Source organism: Ursus arctos, unplaced genomic scaffold (assembly GCF_023065955.2).
Source record: "Ursus arctos isolate Adak ecotype North America unplaced genomic scaffold, UrsArc2.0 scaffold_10, whole genome shotgun sequence".
Taxonomy (NCBI): Eukaryota; Metazoa; Chordata; class Mammalia; order Carnivora; family Ursidae; genus Ursus; species Ursus arctos.
In genome coordinates, this window is record NW_026622764.1 from 34,786,728 (window position 1) to 34,802,331 (window position 15,604).

A 15,604-nucleotide genomic window follows, 5' to 3' on the forward strand; every position below is an offset into this window, starting at 1 on the left:
CAGAGCTTGTTTACTCAGCTATTACATGCTCTGTGGGGAGCTCCAGCAGGCTTTACGCTAAGTCCTGAGTAAACAGAGATAAAAGACAAAAATCCCTGCCCTTGGAAATTCATAGTCCAATGGGTAGTAAAAAATCAACATGCAATTAAAACAAAGTGTGATCAGTGCTCTGATAAAGGTACAATACAGTGATTTTAGGGCCATTCCCCGGATATATATATATATATATATATATGTGTATATATATATATACACATATATATATTTTAATTCTTTTTCTTCCAAATGGCTAAAACAGCTTTTCCTAGTGGGGAAAATACTGAAAAAGAGCTCTGTCAGTCTCAAAGTTTCTGATAAGTTTTCTGATGAAAAATGAAAAAAATTGGGGGGTGCCTGGGTGGCTCAGTCTGTTAAGCATCTGCCTTCTGCTCGAGTCATGATCCTGAAGTTCTGGGATCGAGTCCTGCAGTGGGCTCCCCCTTGGCGGGGAGTCTGCTTCTCTCTCTGCCCCTCTTTCCCACTGCTTGTGCTCTCTCTTTCTCTCTCACAAGCTCTGTCTCATGCTCTCTCCCTCTCAAATAAATAAATAAAATCTTAAAAAAAAAAGAAAAATACAAAATTTTTAAAATTCTTTTTCTTCCAAATGGATAAAAGAAAAAAAAAAAAAAAAAAAAAAAAAAAAAAAAAAAACTTTGTCCTAGTGTGGAAACACTGAAAAAGAGCTTTGTCAAAGTTTCTGACGACAATAGAGAAATCCAACCCATGAAAGAGATGTGGAGCTATGATTTGGGATAGTAGGTAGCAAATTTGAAACCAGAAGGACAATACCATCAGCAAAGTTCAGAAATCAGCGACGACTTATTCAGGGCTGGGATTTCCAGGGAATATCCAAAGAACTGCTAAGGGCAAATGATCAAGGAACTTAGGAAGAAGACCCAGTAGCTCTCAGGCTCAATAAGATTTAAGTTTGAGACAGCCTAGTTCCCTGGTTTTGTCCAGTGTGCTTCTGCTGAAACTTTACCATACCTTCCATGTACCTGTGGCATGCTGTAAGCCCTTGGGGGAGGGGTGATGCAGAAGAAAGGGAGTCATCAAAATGAATAATAAATATTTCCTGACTTCTAGGATGGAATCAAGACAAATGAACTGATAAGGACCTTATTAGTCATATGACTACTGTAAAAATCCGATATACTGTAATATCAAGCTGTAGAAATTTAAAGAGAAGCTACTTTACTTTTGTCTGAATGGTTAAAGAAGTCTTGCTGGATAAAATGTTCTTGGAGGCATAAGTTGTGGGATAGGTAGGTTTTAGTAGCCTGAAATACAATACGTGTGCAACATCATTACCCATGCAAATATGGTAGAATTAACATCAGAATAGAAAACAGCATTTTAGTCTTGGGAGTCTTGGGCGGTTCCTAGCCAGCCTCTCTGATTGTGACAGATGAGGAAATCAGGATCCAAACAAAGTGACTCACCTAAGGAAAGCCAATTAGTTAATAAATAGGAGTCATAGGACCATTACTCACATTCTCAATTTCCAGTCTTGAGCCTTTTCACTTATTTTCTTCCTTTACTTTACTTTGCTGATGAATTCGCAAATATGCAATTTTTCACGAACAGCCATTCAATATTATGTACCTCTAAGGTCTTTTCATAGGTTATGAAAACTCATAACTTACAACTTATAAAATAAAATATTCATAAAATATTAAGACTGCAGACTCAGTGTTTAAAAATATACTGTACTCTAGAGTCATATAACACAGTCCTAACGATTTTGAACTACACTATACGGTGACCACTATTAGCTCCAATTTATAAAAAGGATTTGATTCTTCCCAAGGCAATGAGAGTAAATCCCCACACAATTTCTTTGTCTGTCTTGTTCCAAGCAATTTAAAGTTGTGGATTAGTAAATGAAATATAGCATTCTTTTGTGGCACTGTGCGGTAGAAGTTGAAATAAATTGAAACAAATAGACTTAATTTGCCATAGAACACGTGTCGTTAAGTGGCTGGGAGTTTTGTGTTTTACTACTGAAAAGATAGGTAGTGAAAATAAGCACTTAGGACAAATAATTTCGGCATTAGGATGTATTTTTGTCTGCCTGGGCCCTCTTAGGCATAATAATTTTTCGTTGATTTACTTGTGTTTCCAGAGAGATTGCCAATACCATTTACAGATGTTGATCACGGTGATGCAGGCAAACGCTAAAAAAGTAAGTGATTTACTTTTAATATGTTGTTTCAATGTATGAATGTTTTGGTTAGACTGACACATTTTAATCTCCAAATGGCAATCGTGGGCCCCGTGGGCCCCTGGATTTATGCAAATTTATCTAAATTACTTAACTGCATACAGAGGCATGTTCAGTAACAATTCAAAATTAGCAGGCTACTTTTAAATATTAAGGAGCAGTCAGTTAAGTTATTTAAAAAACTATGTATGGATTTGCCAGCCCATGAGCAGGACATTGTTGACATAGTCATATGCTATGTAATTACCAGTGACTCATGGGAAAAGAAAGGTACCTATACTACATCATGATGTTTTTAAAAATTTTTTGGCCTGGAAAAGGTGCAGAATAATAATGAATTATTCAGATAATCTTAGCAGGTGTTTATATAGAAGTGCTGGACTTTGAGGAAATTTTGCCAGTAGCGGCTACTCCTCCTGCTTATGTTAAAAATGTTTATGTTTCATCAGACTAATATTGTCTTTCACATGAAATTGGTGGCGATATCTTTCATTTTGTTACTTTGTATTTGGATTTTGCATTTCTAAAAGAGTCAGAATTAGTTTACAAGTACTTCTAAATTTGCTGCATTAAAGTAACATTATAATGAAAATAAGTTAATTGAAAATGCCCATGAGAGTATTTTATTAGATTTATACAGTCTTCACATTTTGAGAAACAAATATGTTTATCTTAAATATATTTAAATATACATTAATGCTATTGTTAATTGTGATAAATTTTCAGATACTAATAGAAATATATTTAGTGATATGAATGATGTTTTGATTAGTTATATTTATGGCAAACTACTTTTTATTTATTATTTTTAAAATATTTTGGGGTGCATAAAGTTGAATTGTATAAATTTATTTTTAAGCCTCTGTCAAGATGGATTCTATTAGTTATAGTCTGATAGTTATTTCTGTTGAATTATTATTGCTATTGATTATACCAGTTGGCTCTGTAACTACCCTATAATAAGCCTTATTTGATGATAGCAAACTACCTGTTCAGTATACTGCTGGATTAGGTTGCTGGTATTTTTTCTGATCTTATTCGCCTGAATTCTCATATGTGAGATGAACTTATAATATTACTTATTGTGTTATATTATCAGCTATAATGTTACAGATTATGTTATATTAAATTATATTATCAGGCTTTGCTATTTGGGATTTATGATCAAAAAATTAATTGCAAAGCATTTCACCTTTTTATTTATGTTGGACTAGATTATTTGACATGAAAATGATCAGCACTTTGAAAGTATGAGAAAATTTTCATGGTGCCATTTTTGGATACAATTATTTAAGAGAATTAATTTACGAGTGCCATATTTATTGAATGGATACATTTTGTGTACTCTCTTTCCTCCTGAATTAGTAATTTCTCAGAAAGAAATATTTCAGTCTTTAAAAAAAAAACGGTCATTAATTTTTAAATAAAGTATTGCTATATCTGCTTTCTAATACCTTTCTGATGCAAAAAATCACATCAAATTATTATTAATCTTTTTCTGTTTTTATTAAAATTGTTTTATGAAACTTTTAAAATTAATTTCCTCATTAGCTATGTTGAATATTTTATTTAAAATGTATGTAACATTGATGTGTTTCAAAGAAGAGCAAAAAGATACCACAGGTTTACAACTTCTTAATTTTACTTTTTTCTGTTTTATTGAAAGTTGGTTTGGGGCAATGTACTATTTTCCTTTTCATTTTCCTTTCCAGTTTGGGAAATTTACTGGAGTTTTGTTTGAGATTGCCATGTGTATATAATTGTTTAAATAATTTTACTGGTTAAGGAAAACCAGAAAGGAAAGTTTATCATCTGCTTACAACACAGATTGGAAGAGCACTTGCAATCAACTCTATGTCTGTGATTTTATTTTTAAAATCGTCTGTGTTCTTGCCTTTGTCTGTGTTTTCCTTCAACCTGAGAGTTGCTAAGTTTCCATTATTCCTATATTTGGTGCTATAGTGTTACTTGGGGTGCCACATCGTCAAGTGTTTGGGTTGGTTTGTAATAGGTGAACTTCCTAAAATGAATTAGAAAAATGGATGATTTTGTATTCATTTTGGAATATTTTATACAGCATGAATATTTAGTAAATGGTATGTATATATTGTAAATGTTGCCTTGTAAGTATATAAAAGGTTCATTTCTATTTAAATTTTACTTTGGATTATAAAATATATGATTTGTTTTATTTTCAATTTTTAAACAAGTCACACAATGAGCGTGAAAAACACATGTGAGAACAAAGGAATGTTATTTATTTAATTGTTTTCCCTTTCTTAGGAGAGTGGCTTACAGAAATTTCATAAAGAGGGTGGCATATCTTTAAGCAGAAAGACAGAAAAAAAGAGTGTGGATTAAAAGATAGTTAAAAAAAAAAAAAAAAGGCCTGTGCTTGCCTTTATGGCCTGGCCGTGACTGTGTGTGAACTATTAGTCGGGCTCTATGATTACTAGCTAGCATGGAAAGAGAAGCCTTTCAGTTATCCAAATAACTGTGTCCCTGAGATTAATAAATAAATAAATAAATAAATAAATAAACAAACAACAGCAACAACTAACTACTACTCGCTTACAAGAATTAAAGCTGTTCTTTGTACTTACACCGGAGGGAAATTAATCTCAAGATCCCCTAACTGAAGTGAGTGGTTAAGGGGAAAAGAAACTGTGTGATTGAAGGAGAAATATTCTCATCACCTTTGTAGTGAATTTTATAGGACTGTTTTTTAGAGCAGCCTTCAATATAAACCAATGAACTTTCAATCAAAGTGCAAATCGGTGAAAACAGTTTTATGGGAAGCCAGTACAATATAACCAAACTGTGGGTATGAGGGTCCTGCAGAGTGTCGTGGTCACAAAAGCTTCCTGAGATTTACAAACAGACAACTGGCTGGACTTGGTCTATAAAACTGAGAGAACTTGATTTCCCGCGGGTTGGTCAGGTTGTAGGGCTCCAAAATCAGCTCCCCTAGACTCTTCCTTCAGGTGAGAGAATCTCTCCAAGTCATATTCACGTCCTTCCGGGAGAGGATAAATAATTCTTGGCCAAAGTGACATTAGGGCAAGTGAGCTGCACCACCAGATCTTCGGAAAGTTTGCGTGGTGAGAGGATTACGTTTATGCTAGAACCAGAGAGGATGGGGAGGGAGGGGCTGCAGATTGCTCCTTGCCTGACTGTGATGAAGAGTTACATATAATACTATGATTGCTATGATGTTTTGCCTCCTCTCTAAAGTTAACTTACTCCTAAAACTTCTTTGTCAGACTGATTTTCAAATGTAGAAAATCTTCTCCTTAATGAATTCCTACCAAGGGATCCCATATGTGATTTTGCAGCAGAAAGAACTGTCACAGTTATGAACAGTGCTTCCCAAATCGTGTTAAGAATACATCACGATCAGCTCTTTGGGGTTCAGAGCTACAAGAACATGGTTATTGGACTGGAAGGGCTCGAATGGAGGTCAGGTGTCAGGTAGGGGCGTTTTGCAAATATCACAGTGAGAGTTGAAGTCAGGCACGGGGGTTTTGTGATTTATTGGATTTACTTTATATTCCATCTTTTAAAACTCTCTATTTGATAATCCTTCAAATACTTAAAAAGTGCTTCTTTTTACTCTGAGATCCTAAATTTTTTATTATAAGCTTGTTTTGGATTCCACCATATGTTCACTTTTTCTATAATTATTTTGCATTCTCCAGATCTTTGAAATTCATACATTGGATGCTAGAAATCATAGACTCTATGCTTTCATTATGTACATAACCTTGTACAATTCTCTTAGTTCGCATGCATATCCACTTCTTGTGTGACTACCCCTGAGAGTGAAATTCTGGGCTCATAGGGTATATAGATTTTCACCGTTAATATATGATACCTCAGTAATTTCAAAAAGATATACCAATTATATTTCCACTATCAGAATATGCAAGTTCCTATTGCTTTAGATATTTACCAAGACTTGAGATTGTCAGGTCTTCATTATAGTGATTTTGATAGATGTGTAATATTTTATCTCACTGTGTCTGTGTGTGTTTTCCAGAAATATAATTAAATATTTTTACTGTATAAGAATACTGAATAGTGAAAAGAGTTTTATTATATAAAAACATTGTTTGAAAAATAGAAATATTTCAAAATTTTCATAATTTTGTCAAGGAATAGTTCACCTTTTTCTTATGAACAATGCTATCAGTCAGAATTTGGTTGTGTTTATTGGTTAGTGATATACATTACAAAACTCATTCTTGAGTCCTTCACTGACAAAAAAATACATCGGTATTTCCAAACATAGTATGTTTGGATAACTTTTAATACAAATATTTATGATCATCGCTTTCAATACATTATAGAAATCTATCATTGCAACATCATGTTTAACTTTGTACTATAATACTTCAGTTCACTCAATTCCAGTTACAGCTTTTAATTAATACAATAGACCCTTAAGGGGCACCTGGCTGGCTCAGTTGGGAGAACATGTGATTCTTGATCTCAGGGTCTTGAGTTCAAGCCCCATGTGTGGAGTAGAGTTTACTTAAAATTAAAAAAAAAAAAATTAAATACAGCTGACCCTTGAACAACACAGATTTAAGCTTTGTGAGTCTACTTATATGTAAATTATTTTCAATAAATACAGTACAGTACTTAAATGTATTTTCTCTTCCTTATGACTTTTTATTATTATCATTATGTTCAATTAGCCAGCATCCTTATGACTTTCTTAGTAAACGTTTTCTTTTCTCTTGCTTACTTTAAGAATACAGTGTATAATGTGTATGATTTACAAAATATGTGTTAATCAACTGTTTATGTTAGTGGTAAGGCTTCCATTCAACAGTAGGCTATTAGTATTAAATTTTGGGGAGTCAAAAGTTGTACACGCATTTTTGGCTGTGCAGGGAGTCAGCCCTTCCAGCCACCACATTGTTCAAGGGTCAACTGTATTAATATTAATTGATAAAGCAAAATAAAAACTATTAAACAATTTTCATATTGTTTTAATTTAGAGTACAGTCTGTATTTCAATATGAAACTCTGAAATTATTAGAATGTAGTTCAGGCTATCACTTTTACTTTCTGAAGATAATTCCAATGTAGGATATTAATCTAAATTGTTCTTGCCAAATAGGTTTCCCAAAGGTACAATTTTCCTGGGACTGAACAAATTAAATCAAACCTCTGCATGACTATTTGTGGAAGCCCTTTCAGAGAAACAGTGTAATGTCAACCGGGGGGGGGGGGGCGGGAATTTACCTAGGAGGAAATACAATGGTCACTTTCTTTCAACAGTTCAAAAAACTAATTTACTACCATAGCATGTGCTATGATACCCAGTCTTCATGTAGTAGAGTCAGCTCTCACATCACACATGCATTTGATAAAGGACAGCATTAAACTTCCACTGGTCCAAAGCATTAAGTGAGAGAAACTTGCCCAGTCATTTGTACCTCTTGATAGTAGTGTGGTATGGCAGAATTCATTGTTCCAGCTCCTGAGAGTATTGTTGGCTGAAGGCTCTCTGCTGAGTTCCCTACTTATGGTTGACTTTAACCGAAGAGAGCATCCTTGCTCAAGCTTATGCTCACTTCCTGGAGCAGACTGAATCCAGTGATTGTTCAGGGCAGAGTATAAATGTCCCAATTACCCTAACTTCGAGTAACTCTGTATGACCATCCCAGATCCAGGGTTTCCTGTGGGACTAAGACTTTCATTATGACCAGCTTTTCAACTCTTCCAAATCTTGTTTTCAGGTATTTTTACAGGTACTCTTCCTAAAAAGACTCCCCAGTAAGTGCCTCCATGAATGTCCTTCTCAGAGTCTACTTCCCAGGAAATCTAACCTATTAGAATCAGTGCCAGGAGGGGTACAAGAAAGCAGTCGCTAAACTAGGATTTTGGAGCTAGAGCATTGTCATTCAGTTGGCAACGAGGACACTGGCATTGGTTGTAGGTGTCATGTTCATAGTCGCCATAGTCTCCGTGTCCTTGTTCATAGTTGGGTTCATAGTTCAGTGCATAGAAATATTACAGTTGTTCAGATTTTCCTGAGCTAAGTTCACATAATGGTAGAAGAAACTGTACTGGCCAAGGCAACAATATCATCCAATTGAGTTGTATTAGGGGCAGAAATCTTAGTTAAAAGGAAAATGGAATTAGATAGTTGTTGCAATGAATGCTGCAGTAAATATTGTAATAACTGCTTTGGAGGAAGACAACTGGAGTGTGAAAAGCAGAAGGCTTCCTTGAAAGCTGTAAAGAGACTCTCTCCTGTAATCAGAGAAGAAAGAGCTGAAGACTAGGCTTAGGGCTCAATCAGGAAAATCAGGAATCCATAGAAGCTTACATTCTTAGTCTTGTCAGATCTACCTCACTAAGGTCAGGGGCCTGATTGAGAAGTGGGAGAGTAAGGCATGGGATTGGAAACATCTTGGTCAATTCACTTGAAAATCTTAAATTTCCAGATTTTCCTGAAAATATAATTTCTCTATAGGTATGACATATATCTCACTCTTAAAGGCTAGCATTCCATCTTTCTGGCAGACAAGGCAAAGGCCTCTTCTTTGCAAGATAAGAAATGCTTCCTATTCCCAGAAACTATTCTCAATACTTAAACCAGTAAATAGGGTTAAGTTGAACATAACCTACAGCCAGTGTGCATTTATAGGAGCCAGAAAAATGCATATGGGGCTGGACCGTAAGGGTGCTGAATCAAAAGAAGATGGGTGGAAAGCAAAGTTGTCTAAGGGAGAGTTTATCAATGTGTAATTTGACATCCCAGCAAGGACACTTAGAGATGGTGCTAACATGCCCTTTGGATGGCTATTAGAACAAATAGTTGGACTCATTACAGAATGTGAAATTCCCAAAGTGCTATGGCATGTGGTAGAAGAAGGAATCAAAAGGCCAGAGAATTGGATATACTAGAGTGAATATATGAATATACTACATAAGATTGGAAAACTTACCATATGACTGTATTCTGTGAGAGAGCCTGGGGAACATCTCATTTATGAAATTAAAAAATTCTTTGTGAAGAGAGGCACCAACATCACTACAATGACTGTTTTCTGTAGGTCAGGGCTAATGGCAGGAGATGCAGTAACTGGGCTCCCTTGATAATAATGAGGTGGTGTGAATTATAAATATTACAAGTTTCTTCAAACGAGCTCTGTGTCATTTATACAAGATTCCATCTTTCTTCGAGCACTTTCTTATTTTCCGGTGCAAATTTTCCAGGCCCATTTTATACTTTCTTTGCTCTAACCCAGGAATCAGTCATTCCTCTTATAAGCCCTGTTTCTTTTTGTGTGCCAAATCAAATTTAGAAACCAGTGACTCGATGCTAGATGTGCTCATTGTTTGGGGGATATCACTATTCTTAGGCCCTCTAAGTGGACAGAGCAAGGGAATCTACATATTCATGCAAACGTGTACCTGTGTAAGCACATACATTAACATCTGTGTTTATTTCTATATTGATTGATGCATATTGTAGATCATGAGCTCACACTGATTAATTTTAATGCAACACAGTAGAGTTTATTCTTGTTTTTCCCTTTTCATATGTGTAATTCCCTTATCCCAGATAAAATGCCTGGCTCATGTTATCTTTAATATATTTACTTATTCAATTAATCCCTCTCTATCCAATATCTCCTTGCGCCCCTTGTCCCTTCCCCCATGCCCCAAAGATGCCTTTTTCAACGCACGCAGGCTCTGGCAGTCTGCAACAGGGCTCCACTTCAAGCTGTCCAGATGGCCAGTGCATATTCTGATATCTGGATAGATGTCCTCTTCCTCTGCACTATGATGCCCTCCTTTTGAATGCCCTCTTCACTCTGCTTGGATGCCAGCACTTCCTTCATGGGTTGTTTCCTCACATTGCTTAGGTGCTCACTTTCTTAAGCTGGGCTAACTTCCAGTGAGCTGTCCCTCTCACCCTGTCTGTGTGCCAACACTTCATAGCAGCTGGATCCACCTACCTCCAGCTCTGCTCTAGGTCATTCTACAAAGGCACTCTCCTCAACTTTCTTGGATTCTTTCATTCCATGTTGGATTACCTTTCTTGAATTCTAGCACCCCATGACGGACCACTGTCTCACATGAGTATCTTCTTTATTCCACTTAGGCGCCAGTAAACTGCCTTCCTATGCTGTTGTCCTTTTCACCCTCACAGAGATGTGGCCATTCTGCCTCCACCCCTGTATGGACAATCTAACTCTGCTCAGGCTGTCTTGGTTATTTGTGGTTCTTTGCATTTCCGTATGTATTTTATAATTAGTTCTAAGAGTACCCTCTAATATCTGCCTACAGAAGTTGAGTTCTGTCAAATTATTTTTTTTTCTGAAAATAACATTTTTATTTTTTAGAGATCTAGTCTCTGGCTTTAGCTATTTAAGTTGATACTCATTCCCTTTCATCATTTATATGTATAATAGTTTTTCCATTTGTCTTGGTTGAGAAGTGTATTAGGATAAGCTTCAATGATAATATCCCCCCTCCTCAGAGGTTAAAGCAAAGTTTCTCACTCATAGTACATACATCCTTTGATTCCATATCATTTTCAATAACCCACTAGAATGCAGAAAAATTTACATTTTCTGGAAAAAAATATTCTAAAGTTCAATATTAATGTATATTCTACGTATTGTTGTCTAAACGCCCTTTTCCCCCAGTAGTTTCTTAATGTGTAAACTTTTTGTAACACAACGTTTTTCCTATACTTGAAAAATAAACTCTATTGTTAAAAAGAAAATTAACTCATTTTCCTCATTTAGACCTTTGTTACCTTTTTTTGATTCCAAGGGTGTTCAGAGTTTGTTTTCTAAAACTGTTCATAGAATTTATTCCTAGAGTTACTTATAGGGTTTATTTAATCTGGAATACAATAAATGCCTAACTATAACTAGAGAACTAAGATTTCCTAACTTTTATCTCACTATTTATTCATGCCCAGATCACCATTCCCCCCCCCCCCAATTGCATTAGTAGGTCTTTGTTTAATAAATGTTAGGGTTCTTGGCTTTTTCCTGTTATACCTGCACATTGCCAAACAGACCTCTATTTCTGCTGTTTTCATAGTCATTTTTTATACAGACATCCAGTCCTGATTTTGTCAGTCCTAGCTTTCTTGCTTATTACCATTTCACACATGTATCAGAAAACTTCTGAAGCTGTCTTTACTATTACCTAGAGTTTGTGAAGTGCATCTGATGCTAAGGAAAATGTTTACTTTTTTATTGGGCCATTTATTAAAACATTAAGCATTGAGGCCTGGGATCATCCTTGCTGGATTTTTAGTTTGTTTTGTTTTGTTTTGTTTTCCTTCAGTTTGATACTAATAATAGTAAAAAAAAAAAAAAGTGCACAAGGCCCTGTTGTGTATAGGAAAGAGTGAAAAATTATGGTACTGATTTTGCTCTAATCACAAATAGTTTTTAAGGAATGAGAGATTTACTTAATACAACCACCAAAAGTAGTGTATTCAAAGAAAGTGATTCATTTATATTAGTGTGGCTTTGTCATAATGTAATTACTCAAAGTGTAATCCATGCATAAATCAAATTAATTAACACCATAAAACAATAGCCACAACAATTCCAATTTTTCCAGCAATCTTAATCAATAATATGAAAATGAGAAAACAAATGAAAATACAAAACCAGCCTCTGTCAAAAGTAAGTAAGCACAAGTAATCCAGAAAAATCAATTACCATATAAACTTGATTTATTCAGTAGGTGACACTTCATTATTATATTTGTTTAACTACATAAAATTAATAGTAATTGTAAGCAGAGTAATTGAAAATACAAAGGAAATATATAAATGAAATATTATGTTATTGTCCAAGTTCTTAAGTATTTTTAGAAAGAGAGACACAGAGAAGAAGAGAACTCACTTATGACATTAAATTCTGAACTTTTAGTGAAACTATGTTTCAAAACTAACTGTTGTATGACCAACATTTTTTTTAAGTTTCTTTAGAACTCTCAAAAAATCTGCATTATAAAATAATAACTGTTTACCAGTGTGGTCCATTTTATATCAAAGTCTCTACATTACTTGTAGAAATAACAGTAATTCCCCAAATTAAGAATCTGTTTGAAATCTAAGTGGACCTGTCCAGCTTTTGATTATATTTCTATTTGTTAAGAATGCAAGGGTCAGTGAACCTTTATTGAGTTACTGTGGTTTCAAATTTAGTCCATAATATGTCTACTCTTTTAAATATTTTTATTAAGTTTTTAAATTTTATTCCAGTATAATTAGCATATACTGTTATATTAGCTTTAGGTCTACAATATAGTGATTCAGCAATTCTGTACATCACTCAGTGCTCATCATGGTAAGTGTACTCTTTAATCCGCATCACCTATTTCACCCATCCTCCCACCCACCAGTATGTTCATTCTTGAATCATAATAATTTCATCAATGCAAGCTATTAGTAACAGATAATTATCAATTATTTTCTTCCTCCTAAATGAAGTCTTTCTCTGCCCAACTATTTCTTATTCTGATCCAGTCTGAGGCACTAATGACCTAAGTGGTATTTTACCTGAAAAAAATTGCTTAATATTTGTAAGGAAACTCTCTTACTGTGTTCCTTAATTTATTTTACCTATATTATTTGAGCAAGTATTGTGGTTTTTTTTTATATGGAAAATACCCCAGAATGAAAAGGTACTAACTTTGAATAATTGTGTTATTTAAGATAAATTCACTGGAACTATATTACTGGTGTTAAGAGATGAATATATTTCCTATATTTGAAACTACATTCTACATCTCTGTAAATGTTCAGGATGGATTGGGTTTGCCAACAAATATGCTAGAGAGGATTCAAGCACCTGATTAGGGGGGTTTGTGAGGATTTGACCTAGGATACACTTAAGTCTTCTCTGAGAACAAGTAATAAACAATCAAATATTTGATCTGATGCCTATATGTAAAATACTATGAGGGATAAAATGAAATGTAAGATTTGGGCTTGAGTATCAACAAATTCATAGGTTACATGGAAAGATCAGATACATGTTTGTTTCTACATTTATGCAACTAAAATTCTGATTTTAAACAAATGAAAGATTTGTTCAGTGAAAGCTACAAAAATTATTACAGTTTTGAATGAAAGATACCATGCTTCCAGCTAGGGTGTTCAGTAAAAGTTTCATGTAAAGGCAGAAACCTGAGTTTCTCAGAAACTAATTGGCTCATGCCTGGCTTAGTTTTCAGCCAGATGTTTGCTATTAGAATTGAACCGAGGGATCCGGTCTAGGTCAGGATATGTCATATTACTCAAAATGATAAAGGGTGCATATTGTCACATAGCTTAAGCATTTTTGTAGGAAGCACTGATGGTACAAGTAAAGACACTAGAATTTTCTGGTACACCAAGGGGTTCACAGGACCAGAAATGATGACAGAAAAAAAGGGGGGGCACCAGAAAGCATAGTAGTACAAAGGAAGGGGCACATACAAAAGCAGTGGCAAGGGGTACATCACAACAATAAAAATGAAAGGTGCTGGAACACGGGATGGTTTTTGTTCCTCATCACCTATACAGTGATTCAGTAGCCAGGGTAGGATTTTTTAAAAAGTAACTATTCTATTTAAATGGATCCCAGTTGTTGCCTAAAACTATGTCAAGCATTTGAAAGAATTGAATCTAGCCCATTTCGATGGCTGGATAGGTTGAGATGCGTCTTAAATGGTATTTGAGTATTAGTGTGAACATTAAATTATGAGGAAGAAAGTTGAACTGTATTCCCTTGGTAACATGACTCCCTATATGCTCTGCTACCCAGCTTCCCCCCCACTGGTAAAATATAGCAAAACTGTGGCACCGTATCACACCAACAGTTTTGACAGAGATAGTCAAGAGAGAGAACATATCCTTCACCAGGAGGATTCCTCATGTTGTCCATTCATAGCCGTAGCAGCTTCCTTCCCCAGCCTTCCTTCACCCCAGACAACCACTAATCTTTTCCCCATATCCATAATGTTGTCATTTAATGATGTTCTATGAATGGGATTACACTGTATGTAACCATTTAGGATTGGCATTTCTTTTAACTCAGCATAATTCTGTGGAAACCCTTCCAAATTCTCATGGATACCAGTAGTTCATTGTATTTTATTGCTTAGTAGTATTCCATCACATGGATGTATCCGTTTGTTTAAACATTCCTGCGCATAAGGCCATCCAGGTTGTTGTTCTAGTTTTTGACTATATGAATAAAACTGCTGTATATATTCCTATAGCCTGTATAGGTTTTATGTGAACTAAGTCATAATTTCTCTGGGATAAATGTCCAGTAGTACAATTACTGGATCCTGTGGTGTTTGAATGTTAAGTTTTATAAGAAACTACCAGTTTTCCAGGATGACTAGATCATTTTGTATTCCCACCAGTGATGGATGGGTGATCCAGTTGCTCTGTATTATCACAGGTACTTGGTAGAATCACCCTTTTTTATTACAGACATTCACATAGGGAGTGTGGCGACATTCACTGTGGTTTTCTTTCTTTCTTTCTCTCTTTCTTTCTTTCTTTCTTTCTTTCTTTCTTTCTTTCTTTCTTCCTTCCTTCCTTCCTTCCTTCCTTCCTTCCTTCCTTCCTTCCTTCCTTTCTTTCTTTCTTTCTTTCTTTTGACTTTTTAAAATTTAAATTCAATTAGCCAACATATAGTACATCACTAGTTTCAGACATAGAGTTCAGTAATTCATTAGCTGCGTATAACACCCAGTGCTCATCACATCACACGCCCTCCTTAAAGCCCATCACGCAGTTACCCCATCTGATTGTGGTTTTAGTTTGCATTTCCCTGTGGCAAATGATGCTGAAGATATTCTCATGAACTTATTCTCATATGTGTAATCTTTTCAGTGAAGTATCTTTTCATGTATTTTGTCCATTTTCTAATTAGATCTTCTGGTTTTTTACTGGTGAATTTTTGATAGTTTTTTTTTTTTTTCCTGGACACTAACCTTTTGTTGGACATGTGATTTGCACATACTTCCTCCCAGACTATAGCTCTTAACAGGGATTTTCACAGAACAGCGTTAATTTTGATGAAGTCAAATTTATCAACTTTTTCTTTTATTTAATGAATTATACATCAATGCCAAGTCTAGGAACTTACTGCCTAAACCTAAATTCCAAAGATTTTCTCTTATGCTTTTTCTAAAAATGTTATGGTTTTAATTTTGGCATTTGCAGTTTTTAGTTTTGCTGTTTATACCTAATACACATGATCTGTTTTGAGTTAATTTTTGTATAAGGAGTTAAGACTTAATTTCTTTCATATTCTCCAGCATTTTCCAATTTCTCCAGCGACA

General features: G+C 34.9%; 1 long non-coding RNA gene across 1 annotated transcript in view; it reads left to right on the forward strand.

Moving 5' to 3' along the window:
* LOC125281815 (uncharacterized) overlaps nt 1-4,649 on the forward strand; it is a 444,231-nt gene extending 439,582 nt beyond the window's left edge. Inside the window, exon 5 of the long non-coding RNA XR_008957904.1 lies at nt 2,165-4,649. This is a non-coding gene — a long non-coding RNA (uncharacterized LOC125281815). The remainder of the gene's footprint in view (nt 1-2,164) is intronic.
* Nucleotides 4,650-15,604: the final 10,955 nt, after the last annotated feature.